Source organism: Sabethes cyaneus, chromosome 2 (genome assembly GCF_943734655.1).
Source record: "Sabethes cyaneus chromosome 2, idSabCyanKW18_F2, whole genome shotgun sequence".
Taxonomy (NCBI): Eukaryota; Metazoa; Arthropoda; class Insecta; order Diptera; family Culicidae; genus Sabethes; species Sabethes cyaneus.
Window position 1 is genome coordinate 182,329,248 of NC_071354.1, and position 15,284 is coordinate 182,344,531.

The 15,284-nt window shown below is 39.7% G+C and overlaps 1 protein-coding gene across 1 annotated transcript in view; it reads right to left on the reverse strand.

Moving 5' to 3' along the window:
- Positions 1–15,284, reverse strand: part of LOC128737893 (BMP-binding endothelial regulator protein) — a 157,422-nt gene that overhangs the window by 82,718 nt on the left and 59,420 nt on the right. The gene's annotated exons all lie outside the window — the stretch shown is intronic.

The following is a 15,284-nucleotide window of genomic DNA, read 5'->3' on the forward strand; positions in this document are numbered from 1 at the left end:
GAAAACTGGTGCTCCGTTAAGAAGGTGGTAAAACTTTAGATATATCGAAGAATCTAGACCGACATGACCTCTCTCGATTTAGTTTACATATTTTGTTTGTATTTATGTTATTAGCAAAATAGGCTCTTGTGCGTGGGCTTATTGTTCTCCGTTTCACGTCAAAAAATATCTGTAACATGTTTTGAATCGCCAGAATAGCTAGCTGTTGATTGTGTGATTCTGTTGCCTTCAACAATGTTTTTTCACCATTTAATAAAAACAGTCTAATTTGTCTACAAAAATGAACTGTTAAAGAAAGAAGGCAAATCTACTATGACTCTACTCTACTAATCTTTACTATACTATGATATTCAACAAAGACTAAGTAAGTTTAATAAAAAACTACAAGGTATACAGCCTTCCGGGTTGTACGAAAGGGTGACGTAGGACTATATCAGATCATTAAATCAAAGACTAATGTAAACTGCATTTCTGGCATATGTATGTTTATAAGAATTTATGAGTGCCATTGTTTATTCAGATTCAGAAATAGATTTCAGAAATATTCAGATTCAATTCTTCATTATATGTAATGGTGGCTTTGAAAATACGTGGACGGGAGTTCATAAGTACAACGCCTGCAGTCATTGAGACATAGAGATTTCTTTTAAAAATCACTTGTGTGCATCATAAAGGTTAAAATAGTAATGAATGACCAGCCCACAGATTATTGTATTAAATATGATTATGCGTAGCTTGACATGTTTCAATAATCTTACTTTAACTCGCTTGTGGCCTTTAAAAGGGCCATTGGTTACAAATAACATTAAAGCCAAAGCACGGTCATCGCAAATATGGCGTGTCACTCGAATGCCCTTCTCTTTTGAGATGAATAGTAACAGGCACGAAAACTAGCGGCGTCGATTCATTGTCTTTTGCTCCAAGAAGGTTTTGCTAGTTTACTTTCACAGCTTACCGCTTGTTACATAGCAGAAAATATGGCACATACGCAAAAATTTCTGTTTTATTTGTACGAGAGTCCGCCCCTACTACCACAGGGGTAAGGGGTCTCAAATCATTATAAAATAAATTCCTGCTTCCAAAAACCCCATCATGCCAAATTTTGGTTCCATTTGCTTACTTAATTCTAGAGTCATGAGGAAATTTATGTTTCATTTGTATGGGAGCCCCCCTCTTAGAAGAGGAAGGGGTCTCAGTACACCATAGAAAAAAATTTTACCTCCAAAAACCCCCACATACCAAATTTGGTTCCTTTTACTTGATTAGTTATCGAGTTATGAGGAAATTGGTATATTATTTGTATGGGAGCTCCCCCCCTCCTAAAGAGGGGAAGGGTCCCAATCCATCATTTAAAAAATTTTGCCTTATCAAACCCCCACATACCAAATTAGGTTCCATTTGCTTGATTAGTTCTCGAGTTTTCGAGGAAATTTGAGTTTCACTTGCATAGGAGCCCCCCCCCCTTTCTTACGCCCTTCTTAAAAGTAAACAAAGACGTAGTCCTACGATAAACGACCTGTTGTTTCAAAAGAGATATAGTATCTTGCTTGGAAAATTTTTAAAGTATTTCTTAACAACAACTATTTGCCAAAATCGCTTGTAGAACTTTATGGAAATAATTATATAAAAATAGAACAATCTCCGCTGAAATATTATGAATAATGTGACATTCTAAGTGCATGCTATTAGTTTAAAAAATTTTCGGAAAAACTTTTAAATGTACATGCTTCTACTTGAAAAACAACCATGCGCTCGCTTTGTCTTGGAATTCAATGGAGACACCTTATTGCTGGCCGTGATAGCTCCCTTTGACTCATATTCTCCTACTCTCCTTCAAACTCCGTCCAAAACCTCCTTTTGACAGTAAAGCTCGAAATTACCAAAAACGTCAATTGTATTTAGACCCAAGTAAAGTATATTATAGGAATACGTTTACCCTGCAACATAAATATAATAATGTACTGCTTTCCAAGGCTGTAAGCAAATGTACAAACTGCAAAAAAGGTCGGAATTTTGGCTTTGTAGAAAGTTACTAACATTATCCCGGCAGCACACTTTTGACACTGTCGTTGCAACAACTTATTTATGGCTTGGATTAGTGATATAACGATTGCTTTCTAACTATGCTAGTAGTAAAGCAGATCAATAGATTAAGACTTTTTCACAGTGGATAGTGGTGCAGATTTGCTCTTGCAAGTGCCAAAAATAAACATTACATTACAAACACGCTTTTTTGGATCGCCTGACGATAGGAACTGGTACCTGAAACCCTTACTGAGCATGTCATGGAATATTGCATATAAACCAGATAAGAAAGCTCCTTGCTGAAAGAACTGTTCAAAGATGATGAAATTTTTTAAAAGAATGTTCAACTCGTTCATTAGTAATGAACACACGTACGATACTACTAATTCTATAATTTAAAACTGCCAAAGCACCGAGGAATGGTAGACATTATCGTTCGCCTTCCAAAAAACGGGTTCAGAAATACTAGGCTAGGTAGCTAGCTAGGTTCTGTTGCTTTCATTCGAAAACTGAGAAAATTTTACGCTGAAAATTGTTATTAGGTCTCCTATTTCATGAAATTTAGTAACCTTTCAAAAGCAAAAAGTTTTCAAATAAGAAAGTGTTTCTCAAGGCGTTTTTATAAAATTTCTCCAAAAAAGTGTATTACAGTTGATTGCTTTTATCTAGCAATTTGAAGCTCTGGTACTGTTCCTTGCAAATAAATTTAAACGTAACGTGTTGAGTGTTGAATTAGTATCTGACACCTGCACGAATTCATACATAGCGTATGGCACACTAGATCACCGCGTGCGACGGATACGGTATGACATGGATGAACAGTAACAACCATGTTTTTCGCTACCATAACCCTGCTAAACTCAAGCCACTTAGGTTTATCTGCAGGCAGCCGCTCTTGAATTTGAAGTTTGGAAAGGATCCGCACCTTCCTGTGTGACACGGGACTGTGCCGCAACTTGTCTTGTACGTGTCTTGGGATAATTTCCCACGATCCGTAAAATTTCATGGTGTATCGGTGGGAGCTGGTACTGCGCTTCCCGAGACCTCGTTGAAAACAACACTCCTCCTCCTCGGTAGCGACGGTGCGTTGTCGTAAATGTCCCTGAATTAAAATCATCGTGCAACAAAACGAATACTTCTGCATGTATGTTTACTTACTTACATTAGGTAACCGATGGTCGGAAAATTTACAACCCTGCTCCTGCTGGACGGTCGTTGCAAAACAAATAGCGAAGCAATAGTAAAGGTGTAATAGTGTCCGCAAGTTCTTCAGGAAAATACATTTTGATGCTGGAATCGTTTCGTGAAACGTCCTAAAGAGACCCGGGAAGTATGTTTCGTTGTTGTTTGCTACACGCGTCAGACTGTGTCTGTCGCACGCGGTGATCTAGTGTGTTATGCATGATGTATGGAGGTATGAATTCGTGGAGATACTAATTTAACACTCAACTGGCTTGTTCGTTCACTTTAACTCAATATTGATTCATTTGATAGTACCGCCTCAGTCGAGCAAAATTTGACAAAGTTATATATGGGACATTTGTAGAACCAGTTATTATCTACAATTTTGCCGAATAAAGTTTTACTATAGCTTTTGTATTTACCGTGCTACAATGCTAGTACCTTATTAGTGACTAAATGAATGCTCATTTAGTTACTAGTGACATACTAGTATTGTAGCATCATAACTACAACAGATACAGCAAAACTTTATTCAGCAAAATTAAAGCAAAATTAATTAAAATATTTGATAACTAGGTTCTACAAATGTTCCATTTACAACTTTGTCAAATTTTGCTCGGCTGAAACGGTACTGTCAAATGACTCAAAATTGAGTCAAAGTGAACGAACAAGCCCTGCTCAACACATTACGTTTAAATTAAATTGCAACGAAACTAAAAGAGATAAACGTTTTACATCATGGAACAACGTTGTACAGTACCAGAGCTTCAAATTAGTAGATAAAAGCATCTAATTTTATCGCGCTTTTTAAGGAAAAAATTGATGAAAACCTTTTAATAAACACGTGTTTCAGCTAGTATACTTTTTGTACTAGAAGGCAAAAAGAAAAGGTTTACAATGAGATTAATACATATTCACAATCAATGTGGTTCTGACTGTATTAGTGCCACACATGTTTTCAATGGGTTACTGTGATAGTGTGCTCGTCGCATCTGTCAAAATCTCGAGTTTTCGATAAATCAGGTGTCCATTTGCTGAAACCACGGACTGTATTGTCCCGTTTTTCTTCGATTAACTAGGTTTTTCTACATTTGCTTGATTAAAAATGCCAACAGAAACATGCAAAGTGTTTTCAAAGAAAAATAAAAGTGATTGATCGAAGGCTATAAGCAAGAAAATGTGTCAATGTGAGAAATCGGACGTAGACTCAGAAAATCGGATAAAGAAGTTCGTCAAGGGAGGGTAGAAAGATCCGTCGTGAAATAGTTTTCTAGTTCCATCATGTAACTATTTAGGCTTACATTGATTACACTCCGGCCATTGTACTATCCGCAAGTTGCCGAGAACTACACGTGCTCACTGAATGAGCTTCTATCGTGCCTTCTGCAGCTAGGTGCCTCGACCCTCGAAAACCGATAGGGCAAGGTGTGCTCGACCATCAATGAGGCAACCGTCGTGCTAGGTGAAAAACCTCAAGTGCACGAAACGATTGGTTTAATTGAGAATACCAACAAGTGATGACAAAAAAGAGTTTGGGAAAACTAGTAGTTAAGCACTGTCACGAGGGAGAATAGGGCCAAGTATCGACGAGCGCGGAATGAACTTGTGCTAGAACAACTATTTCAGACTTATGACACGCGCAAGTTCTATGAAAAGGGGAACCAATCTCGTGAAGGATGCACACCAAAGCCTAATATGTGAGAAACGGGGAGAAAAACCTGGTCACAAACGAGCGCGAGGTGGAAGCAATTCTTCGACGAGTAGCTCAATGGTGATACAACTAGCTTGACCGTGCCTAGAATTCTACACTCTAAACTGGGAAGAATCCACTAGCAACGGCTTTTCACTGGATATTTGGATTTGGGAGGAGGAGAAACTACGGGAGGAGTGGACGCAAGATGTGGTTCGTCCCATCTACAAAAAGGGGTGATCGACTAGATTGCTGTAATTACCGTGGTATTACGCTGATTAACGCTGCCCAAAAGGTGCTCCCCAGATATTGTTACGTCGTCTATCCTCAACAGCAGGAAATTTTATACGGCAGTACCAGGTAGCTTGTATGGTGCCCGTGCTGCTATTATTAATCCTCCAGGAAAGACGGGAGTACAACGTGACCATGCATTTTCGTTTTCGTGGATTTTGGGGCAGCATATGATACAGTCGAGCGTGAATAGCTATGGCAGATAATGCATCAAAACTGTTTTCCGGACTGATGTGGCTGACCAACGCTGCCTTGGAGCGATGGATGTGTTATGTGCGTGTTTTGGGGTCGCTCCTGAGTCCCATACAATCGTGTTGAGAGTTACGGGAAGGGGATGGATTGTCCTATATTTTATTTAACATTGCTATTAAAAGTGTGATCCGTCGAGGAAGATGCTCCCGAAAAAACAATTTATAAATTATCGCAATCGTGTATCATATATTCAGTTGTTAATCATTTAACGTTTGATTTTCCTCTGCAGATTATGTTTTCTCTTGAGAAAACTACAATTTGGATGGTCTTGATGGGTTATTAGCGAGATATACGAAAGGATCCAGAGTACATGTCTAGTCCCAATTTGGAGGAGGGAAGTTACTGGTTTGGGTTAGGATTTATCTTGTCAGAACTTTCGAACAGCTGCTTATTCGCACCTACACCACTATTATAGTGGCCAGCTGGCAGTCCGGATCTAAATCCAGCGGACAACATCGAGAGAATTGTATTTGATAAACTCGGAATCGTGGGAGGATTTTGAAATAAAAACTTTAAAGAACTTAGTTTGAAGTATACATAGAAGGATTTTCCGTTTCATAGAGGCGAGTAGACTAGACACCAATCTGCTCGAAAACGTAAGGAAGAGTACCTAGCTTCAAATGTTACAAAACTTTGCACATGAAAATGCTGCAAATCCGGTAGTACCGATAGAAAGCAACGGATGACAAATTGGGTCCCTTCTCCGGTTTGACTCACTACTGGATTTGATTGAGCAACATTTATCTTTTTTTATCACACTAATAACCATTCGCTTTGATACCGACTGAATGGAGATGCCTTTTATTGCTACTATGAATAGTTCACTACCGGGTTCCGCTCGAAACTATCAGCGAAAGAGGCTGCCTGTCGGCGGCAAAGAGTGATAGGCTGAACAATTAATGACTGACATTGATGGATATTGTATGAAAATAATAAATGGAAAAAAATCATTTGCATATAATGATTTCAGCAATTTGACGAGAAATTGATCTCACATAAGCAAGCGACGATGCTATTTTTAGATAATTTCTCCCGACCAGTTTTGTTTTCGCCTTCCGGCTTGTCTGTACCGTGCGTTGGGGGTACTTTTCCAACTTTCTTCCCCGCTCACCACGGCGATGCGATGGTTGGTTGGTTGGCTTTGTAAGAAGATCAATTTGGACGCAATCTTCATCTTACCGGTGCGCGGCGTGGTCGCGAGGTCGAATTCCATCGAGTGCATGATAGCCGGCAAAAATAATAACAAAACGCCAGAAGCATTCGAACCAACTGGCCAGCCAGCTAGCCAGCCAGCCAGCCGACCGCAGCTAGTTGTGGTCGCAAAAAAGTGGATCTGTGAGAGATTGCCTTTTTATGCTCGGCAGGTTTGCCTTGAGCTGCCTTCGAGTCTAATGGATTTTCGCGCATATTCATCGGGGTATCGCCGCCGCTCATAAAGGCACGCGTATCTCGGAGGGTAGTGTCACTGGTTTTTGGAATGGGATCGGGGCGCGTTGATTTTTGTTTTGAGTAGAGATGCACCGATTGCCTCTCCACTCGTGCTACTCATGCTACCAGACAGTAAAAATATTTTATTTATTTCTTTGCCGTAAAAAATCTTCGTTTTCTGCAGATCTTTCTTATCAACAGCAGCATCTACATATGAACATCACAAAACCCGAAATAACTTTATATATTTAAAATTTTGAGAATCTAACAACATTAATATCATACGTTTTCCAGCACGTCAAGTCTAGTTTGCATAAACAACCACATAGAAACATGTTCAAATATGTTTTTTTAACTGAACATCATCATTATTATCGTCTAAAGGTGCTTGAAGTACCGGTCCTCGCCTCAATAATATCGATGACATCCATAATTTCGTCAGAAGAGTGGCAGAATTTAACAGACAAGGCTGCGCTACGCCAGACAGCTCTGGGCCTGGGAAAGTGAAGTTAATCGCTACTTCGTACATCGGGTAGAAGGCTAATGATACAATAACAATTATGAATAATGCTCATTATTAACACTAGCAAATTGCTTCCCTGGACAATCTCCGCTGATGGCAAAATCTGCCTATCTTCATCACGTACTCGGCCTTTTTATGACATTTAATCATGATCGTCATGATTTCAGCGTCAATGTTGGCTGAAACATTGCGTCGTCGAAGTCAGGTATGATAAGCGAAAAAAATAAGAAAAAAAACCGGAACTGTTCACTTGCGCTCGTAGGGTTTAGCTTCTTGAACTGGGCAACCTCATTTTGCAATTCATCATGCTTTAAGATAATACCTATAGCGCTCAACCAGAAGAATGATTTTCCAGACTAATACTGTCATGTTGCGAATAATTAAGAAATTCGATATGCACTAGAAAAAGCTCTGATTTGTGAAGACACGTTCGAATCATAAAGAGATTTTTTTTTCTAAATATCAAAACCGAACACAATTAAATGCAGCAACCTATATAAAATTGCGAAACGTTCTGGATGATTGAGTTCCAGTGGTTTTGAAATTAACAACATAACACGTTTAGGTGCGTCGCAAGCGATTCAGTTCCATACAGACGTAATTCCAGAAAGGCGTGAAATATTTCTTCTATATTTATATCTATCTATATCGAAGTTACTAGTTGTAAGTCAGCTGGGTAGTATGGTAATACATACAGCAGGAAAAGTATTAGTTGGCGCCGTCTAATCTTTCCCCGCATGATGTGCCTAACCGCATACCGATCTGCTAGGACTGGGACTGCTCTTCACGTGCATCGCATCGGTACGCAATTTTAGCCGCCGGCGATGAAATCTGTACCCGGGGATCTCCGCTCGATGAAACTGAAGCCTCAGTCAGCATCAGCAGCAACTACGAGTAAGAAATAACATGCAACGGCATCCTGTTTGCAGACAGACCAGATTAATTGTCTCGAATGCTCTTCGACCGACTGCCGGATCGATTGTGGATTTCCATGATGTATTGACCCGAGTCGGTGCAAATTAACACCTCATAATACCAGAGGTGATAAATATCACTTTGGTCGATAATGGTGCATGATAATTGAATTTTAGCGTTTAGACCCACATTCTTTCGCTGTGACGTGATGGCCTTAATCGTAAATAATACATTTAGCGCGAGGTTAAGAGTCGTAGCGATTGTATCAACGGTTTCGACTGAAATGAATAAAGTTTCTTGTGGTTTATCCAATCGCACTGGGATGGCCACGAACGGTGGAATGGTGGTGACTGAATAACGCCCCAAGGCTATACCTGTACAAGATCATATAAATAAAGTTTGGGAAAGGATCAATCCTCCGAGAAGTAGCAAATAGTGCGTGCCCAGTGGAGGTAAACACTGAACGACGGAAACATGACACTACTTTTCCCGACAATCACCCAAAAACCACAACTCCCCTACTTGTAGGTACTACGGTTGGACCGACCGATCGGACAACCGTAATTGATGAAGTGAAGGTCTGGACCGGCGAAAAAATTCGTCAGCGAGGACACGAGACGCAAAAAAAAGAAAGCAAGTTGGCATACCTTTCCGCGAGACGGCCAGAAAGTAGCTCGACAGCAACAGGCCGTAGTCGTAAGAAGTCGCAGCCGCAGATAAAGAAGAACAACAAAAACACTAAGCAAGCAAGCAAGCGCGGTGCGCGAACGGCCTTTATCGACCTTGTTCGTTGTATAATAAAGCTAAGCCGTTTCGCGTCGCTCTTAACTACGGTTTGTCTCGCGTATATGCATATATGTGTATGTAAATAAATGTAGTTTCATGCGTGGCTTGACGGCTAGCTGAGGTACGGTGAGCGAAAGGCCAACAAGACAGCGTTCGGTTGCCCAGCGTTACCAGGGTTGAAGGTTTATCCTAAGTTTTGCTGTTTGTTTCAATACAGGACAAATGAAAAAAATCGGTATATTCAGCAGAAGAAGTACAGTGAAATATAAGCGCCTAATAATTTTTACCGATTGTTTTATTTCTTCTGAATTCAACACCGATTTCAATGAGCTAAAGAAGTCAGAAAGTCAGGTTTGTTGTCTCATTTACCTGAGATCGTGTTAAGACGCTCGAAATTATTTTTAGCAATTTTGGCAAAAGCAATTTTTGTTTTATGGAAAAATTCTGCAGATAAATGTCGCAATCGGAGAGGATTATGGTTGGTTCAATACTAAGTTACATTCGCTAGGCTAATTCAATATTGATGCCTACATCCTTCATGGTAAACATATTAATAAAACAAATAAGTAACAATAATATCAACTAAATTCGAACACGACGATTGGTATATTAGACTCGACCCTTCTTTACCGACAGCTTCTGGTGCCGGATGCAGTGAATATAATAATTGGATGGGGCTAGTGAAAACCTCTGCTGGCATAATAGGGTGAGGCCAGGTCCGGCCAAAACACCACAACCATGATACTTCGTGATGAAGGTGCCAGCTTTCGGCAGCCACTTCGTACTGTTTATCTCCGCGTTCACCGCAAGGAAAGAATAGTGACTTGGCTATTCCCTTCTCGTAGATCGTCAGCCATAGAAGGGACTTCTTCGGGAACTTGGTGGGGTAGATACATTTGACGTGATCGCTGACCACCTTGCTGGTGTACGTAACGTACCCGGGCCCCTGGCAGTAATTGCCGTCCAGCGTCAAGTAGACCACGCCTTCTAGAATGACTACAATGTTTCGCCTCGCTGAAAAAATGATTTTCGTCAGCACCTTCACCCATTCCTTCTGGTGGTTGCCTGCTGTTCAGACACGGTCGGTCTCTACTGAAGCTTCCGCATAAGAGTGCTCATTTTTTCCAGGTACTTGTTCACCGGTTGGCCGGTTGCTCCGACTTTCCGACCCACTCAGCATCTACTGTACTTACCGGTCACGTAAAACCCTCGGGCGGTTGCAGCCGGGCTTTCATTTGACGCTCTCACCTTTCGCCAGAAGAGGGAGTATGTTTTAAATGCCGGATCGGTAATATTCGGTAGACACGAAGCACCTCGTGGTGTCCAAAGTCCAACTTCTTCGCTCCGAGGTGGAATTGGCAGTACAAAGTATCGAGCGTAATTGTTTGACTGTAGTACAAGACTATTTTCTGTACACAACAGGGTTGTAACGAGTTACTTGAGTTCGTATTATGGTTTACGAGTACCCGTGAACCTTTCATATATGCATATTTCAGTCGTATTTCTTGAAACAGCGGGAGAAGTTTATAAAAATAGCCAAATATCTTAAAGACTTGGTGTGGCTAATTTTAATAATATTTCTAATCAGTACTGGCTTTGCAAGAAAAATTTTCAACCGAAAGTTTAAATATTCAATGGAAATTTAATATTGTATGGAGGTTGAGTGTCGTTTGTTTTCGTGCATCGCTCATTGCAAAATTTTTTGAATACAAACTTTTTTCGTCCACTGCGGTTTTTGGGCCGCCGTGTCGACCTTTTTCGATGGATGGAGCGCCATGTCATACGTCAAATCAGACCCATCGATGACTAGTGGAAAGCAATGGAAATGTGCGCTGGTATTGCAGTCTTAAAAAATCCCATGATCTTAAGTTTTTAGATGGAATGTTCATGTCAATTTGGGAGAGAACAAAAGGAGAATCAAATTCACCTGTCAGAAGCTACGCCACAAAAACTGCTCTACATATGTCTCTTTTTTTAGCCAAACTATTCATATTAGCGCTGCCGCTCTCAATATATGGTGGTAATTTCATTCGGTTTCTCCAAGGCGAATTTCGTAACGCGTAGCGCAGGAACCTTACATGAATAGCTTCGATCCTGTTAGACCAAATAGCTGTGTAAGGGCTCCAAATGGCAGCAAAAGTTTATATTTTTTTTTGAAACGATGATTCTACAATTGATGAAGGGACGGTAAGGGAAAGTAATGAAGGATTTTTTTTTTCGGGAATGGTGGGGAAGGGTGGAAAGGTAGCTATGCTTAACAAGTTGTCGTTGTGACTCCTATTGTTTGTCCAATGCTGGAAGGTGCATGGGTCGAACCAATGCACCTTCCAGCATTGGACAAAAGATAGGAGTCACAACGACAACTTGTTAAGCATAGCTACCTATTACCCCCCCCCCCCCCCCCTTCCTTTCCACCCTTCCCCTCCATTCCCGAAAAAAATCCTTCATTACTTTCCCTTACCGTCCCTTCATCAATTGTAGAATCATCGTTTCAAAAAAAAAAAAAATATTAACATATGCCTGACCGCATTTCAAGGTCATGACTAAAGTCACCAGTTTGGTCAAGCAAAAGTTTCTAGTACTGAACGAACAAGGGAATAATATAATGCTCGTAAACAGTACGGATCAGTGAGTTCTTTGGCGTGCCTTATTATAAACCCCCAAATTTCTATTCGCCTTTACAACTACATGGAAATAGTGATTCCTGAAGGACATTTGATCATCCAGAAGTACACCTAGATCCTTGACTACCCTTAATCTGCTGAGTGATTCTCCAGATATAAAATAATTCCAATGAATTTGTTTTTTTTTGCGTGAGAAAGAGATCACAGAGCACTTGGACGCACTCAGGGTAAACAAATTTCGAGCACACCAATAGCAAAAACTCGTTCAGATGTCGCTGAAGTTCGATGCAATCTGCTGTCGAGCGTACAACAAGGTAAAGCTTTAGATCGTCAGCATAAATTAAATATCGGCCTCATCTTACAGACGTCGTTGAAAAATAATAAAAAAAAGAAATGGTCCCAGAGTACTTCCTTGTGGGACGCCCGACAAGTTCGTGAAGCATTGTGATTCATGACCGCCTATTTTTACAGATAAGATGCGGCCAATTAGGTATGATTTAAGCTATTCAATTATGTCGGAAGAGGCTACAAGGCGTTCGATTTTCGCTAATAGGATAAGGTTGTCTACGCGATCAAATGCTGCTTTTATATCTGTATACACGGCATCTACTTGAGCTCCGCTTTCCATAACTCTAATGCAGTGCGAAGTAAACTGTGCTAAATTTGTCGTAGTTGATATACCTGGCAAAAATGCATGTTGGTCTGTTGAGATGTATGCTTTAGCCTCTCGGAATAGAACTCCACCAATTAAAATTTCGAACAGCGTTGAGCCCACACAAAGAGATGGAATTCCTCGATAATTTGCTATGTTTTGTTTATCGCCTTGTTTAAAAATTGGAAAGATAACCGATTTCTTCCAGTGAGCATGTGAAATAAGCCTGTGAAATATCTTAATGTGAAGACCCTGAAATCCATCATGACGCACACGACATGGCGGTTGATGTCGGAGGACTATGTTCCAAAGGCGTGCTCTAGCTTTTAGTGTCGTCTTGAGGATGTCATTGATACAAATGGAGAACAGATCGAGCAAATTTGTTTGAAAGGACTTAATAAAGTTAACTTAACTCGAAAATGTTGATATTATTGCTTAGAGTAAAATGAGATTGAAAATGGGATTTAAGAGAAATATAATAAATTTTCACATTTTTTCCGTACCCTATTTCTCGTTAGTACTGGTTTAGCAAAAAGAATGTTCAACCGAAAGTTCAAATATTATTTTCTTTGTGTGTGTGAAAGTTCAGTATCGTTTGCTTTCATGCTTCGCTCGTTGCAACAATCTTGAAAAACTAACTTTTTTCTTTCCCTCTAGTTGTGTGTATTGGACCATTTTGACCTTTTTTGGTCGCAATTAATAATGGCGAGTAATACTTATGTACAATCCCGGATTTTAACATGAAACAGTAAAAAAAGGGGTTGTGTTTTATGGTGAGCGGTTGTCTGAAGACATCATTATCTTTTGTGTGGAGTAGTTTTAGCGTAATATCGAGATTTTTCATTTCGTCTAATTTTTCATTTTTCACATTATGAATTTACTCTTCGCGAAAGAACAGATTTGTTTACATTTTGTGTGAATATTTCAATCGATTCTGTGTAAATTCAAAAACATTTTTTATTTTTTGGCAGTCATTTTTAAAATTTTGTAGCGTTTTAAGAAGTCATATCTTGAAAATGTCCAAAGCCAAAACAGTAAAAGAATCCAGATAAGGAACCGATAAGTTACTGCATAAGAGTAAAAATATGGCTTTTGAGTGCAGATCGAATTAAATATAAAATATTTTGTCAGATGATTAAATAAATAGGGGTTTGCTTGAAATTAACATATGAGAAATCAGTTATTCCATCGCATTGCCTTTGTAGACCTCTCAGACATGTAAACGCACAAGGATTTTTAGCCTGAATAAAATTAAATTATGATGAGAAGCTTAACGTTCTTCAATGAATAATTTACAACTTCAGCATAATTTTCAAGCAAATGACAAATCATGCAGCATTGACTGAATATCTGAAACAGGAAGTACCGTTTGGAAGAGATATGGCTAGATACCAGACAAAGAAAGCTTCTGAATTAGGCTGTCGTATATTGAACCAAACGATACTGGAGATCACTTTTTTCATTAAGGTCATCAAATATACAGCGCACAAGAAATGTCGCATAACTTAATTCAAGCTAATAGAAATTATGTTAGTGAAAAGCCAGTTTCAAAAGATAGAGGAAAAACGCATGAGGTCCAAACTCATACATTTATTTATATTTATTACTTAGCATCGTACGGCCCAACTCCTTGAGCTGAGTAATAAACTTAACCGAACATCCATATGAAAGTCAAATGTGGGAGGCGGTACAGTCGAAAATGATTTACGTATTTTGCGAAAGAAGACTTTATCTGGCGAATTACAGCTTCTTTCTGTCACATATGTGAGAGTAAGACCTAGGAGTAAGACCTAGGTATTAATGACTTTCGATTGAATCACATCAAACTGTTGGTCATCGCGTAAGAACTCTATTACCACGGTAAGGGTTTATCCCAAAAAGTTCCAACCAAGTACAGGCTAGAATAACATAATTCTTAAAAAAAGATGATAAAAAACAAAAACATTCGAGATGATGTTCTTAAGTAGTTCCTCCTTGTACCTAAAGCAGCAGTTTCTTCACAGCACATAGCTAACCTGTTTCCCTGCGTTGGTTGTTGGCTCGTACATCTCAAATGTGCTTGGAAGCTATTTGTCATTCACTTAAATTGTTTATTTGAAGATGAACTTCTTGAAAACTAGCAACATTATTAGGCTGCGAGCATACAAAACGAACGTAGAAAAGAATGAGCAACGAGAAATTGAACTGCAGCACAAGGAAGGAAATTCCAGCCAGAAACTGTGCAACGCACATCATCAGTATATAAACAAGCGATATCGCACTTCCCAGCAGGAGCAATTCTCACGTAGACCCTCCACAGGTAGCTTCGGGCCGCAAAGGACAAACAGACTACATATCAATGAAACTTTTAAACCGCTTCATCTCACCGAATGCCTTCCGACCGACGACGACGACGACCATGACGGTCGGTGGCACAAGGACTCGTTTGGCTTTGGGTAAAGTTTTCCGAAATCATTAGACGCTGGCGCCAATGGCTGTCGACTCTCGTTCGGTTCGCATTCGGAGTTGCTTTTGTTTGTTGCTTTAAAACTTTTTAATTTGCTTTCTTCTGCTTTTGACCTGATGCGTTTGTCCTTTTTGCTTTGGGTTGACTTGTTCTTTTTTTTCGTGTGACGTAGTTCGAATTTTCATTCAGAAACTCACACCCCAAACAATGACATTCACAATCCACTCTCGGTTAGGATAGGGAAAGAAAAAAAAGAGTGGAAAACCCCGTACTGCGACGGATAAAAGTCAAACAGAAAGAATGCACTTGACTGTAGGACGCATGCATGCATGCATGGGATCACAAGGTAAGCGATAATGTATCCGAGGGCAGGCAACAGGGGCTATAAATTATGGTCAGTTAAGAACGCACAGGATATCACACAATCTACCTAACAAGGCAAAGAGAGGTATTATAGTTTTCAGTAAAAT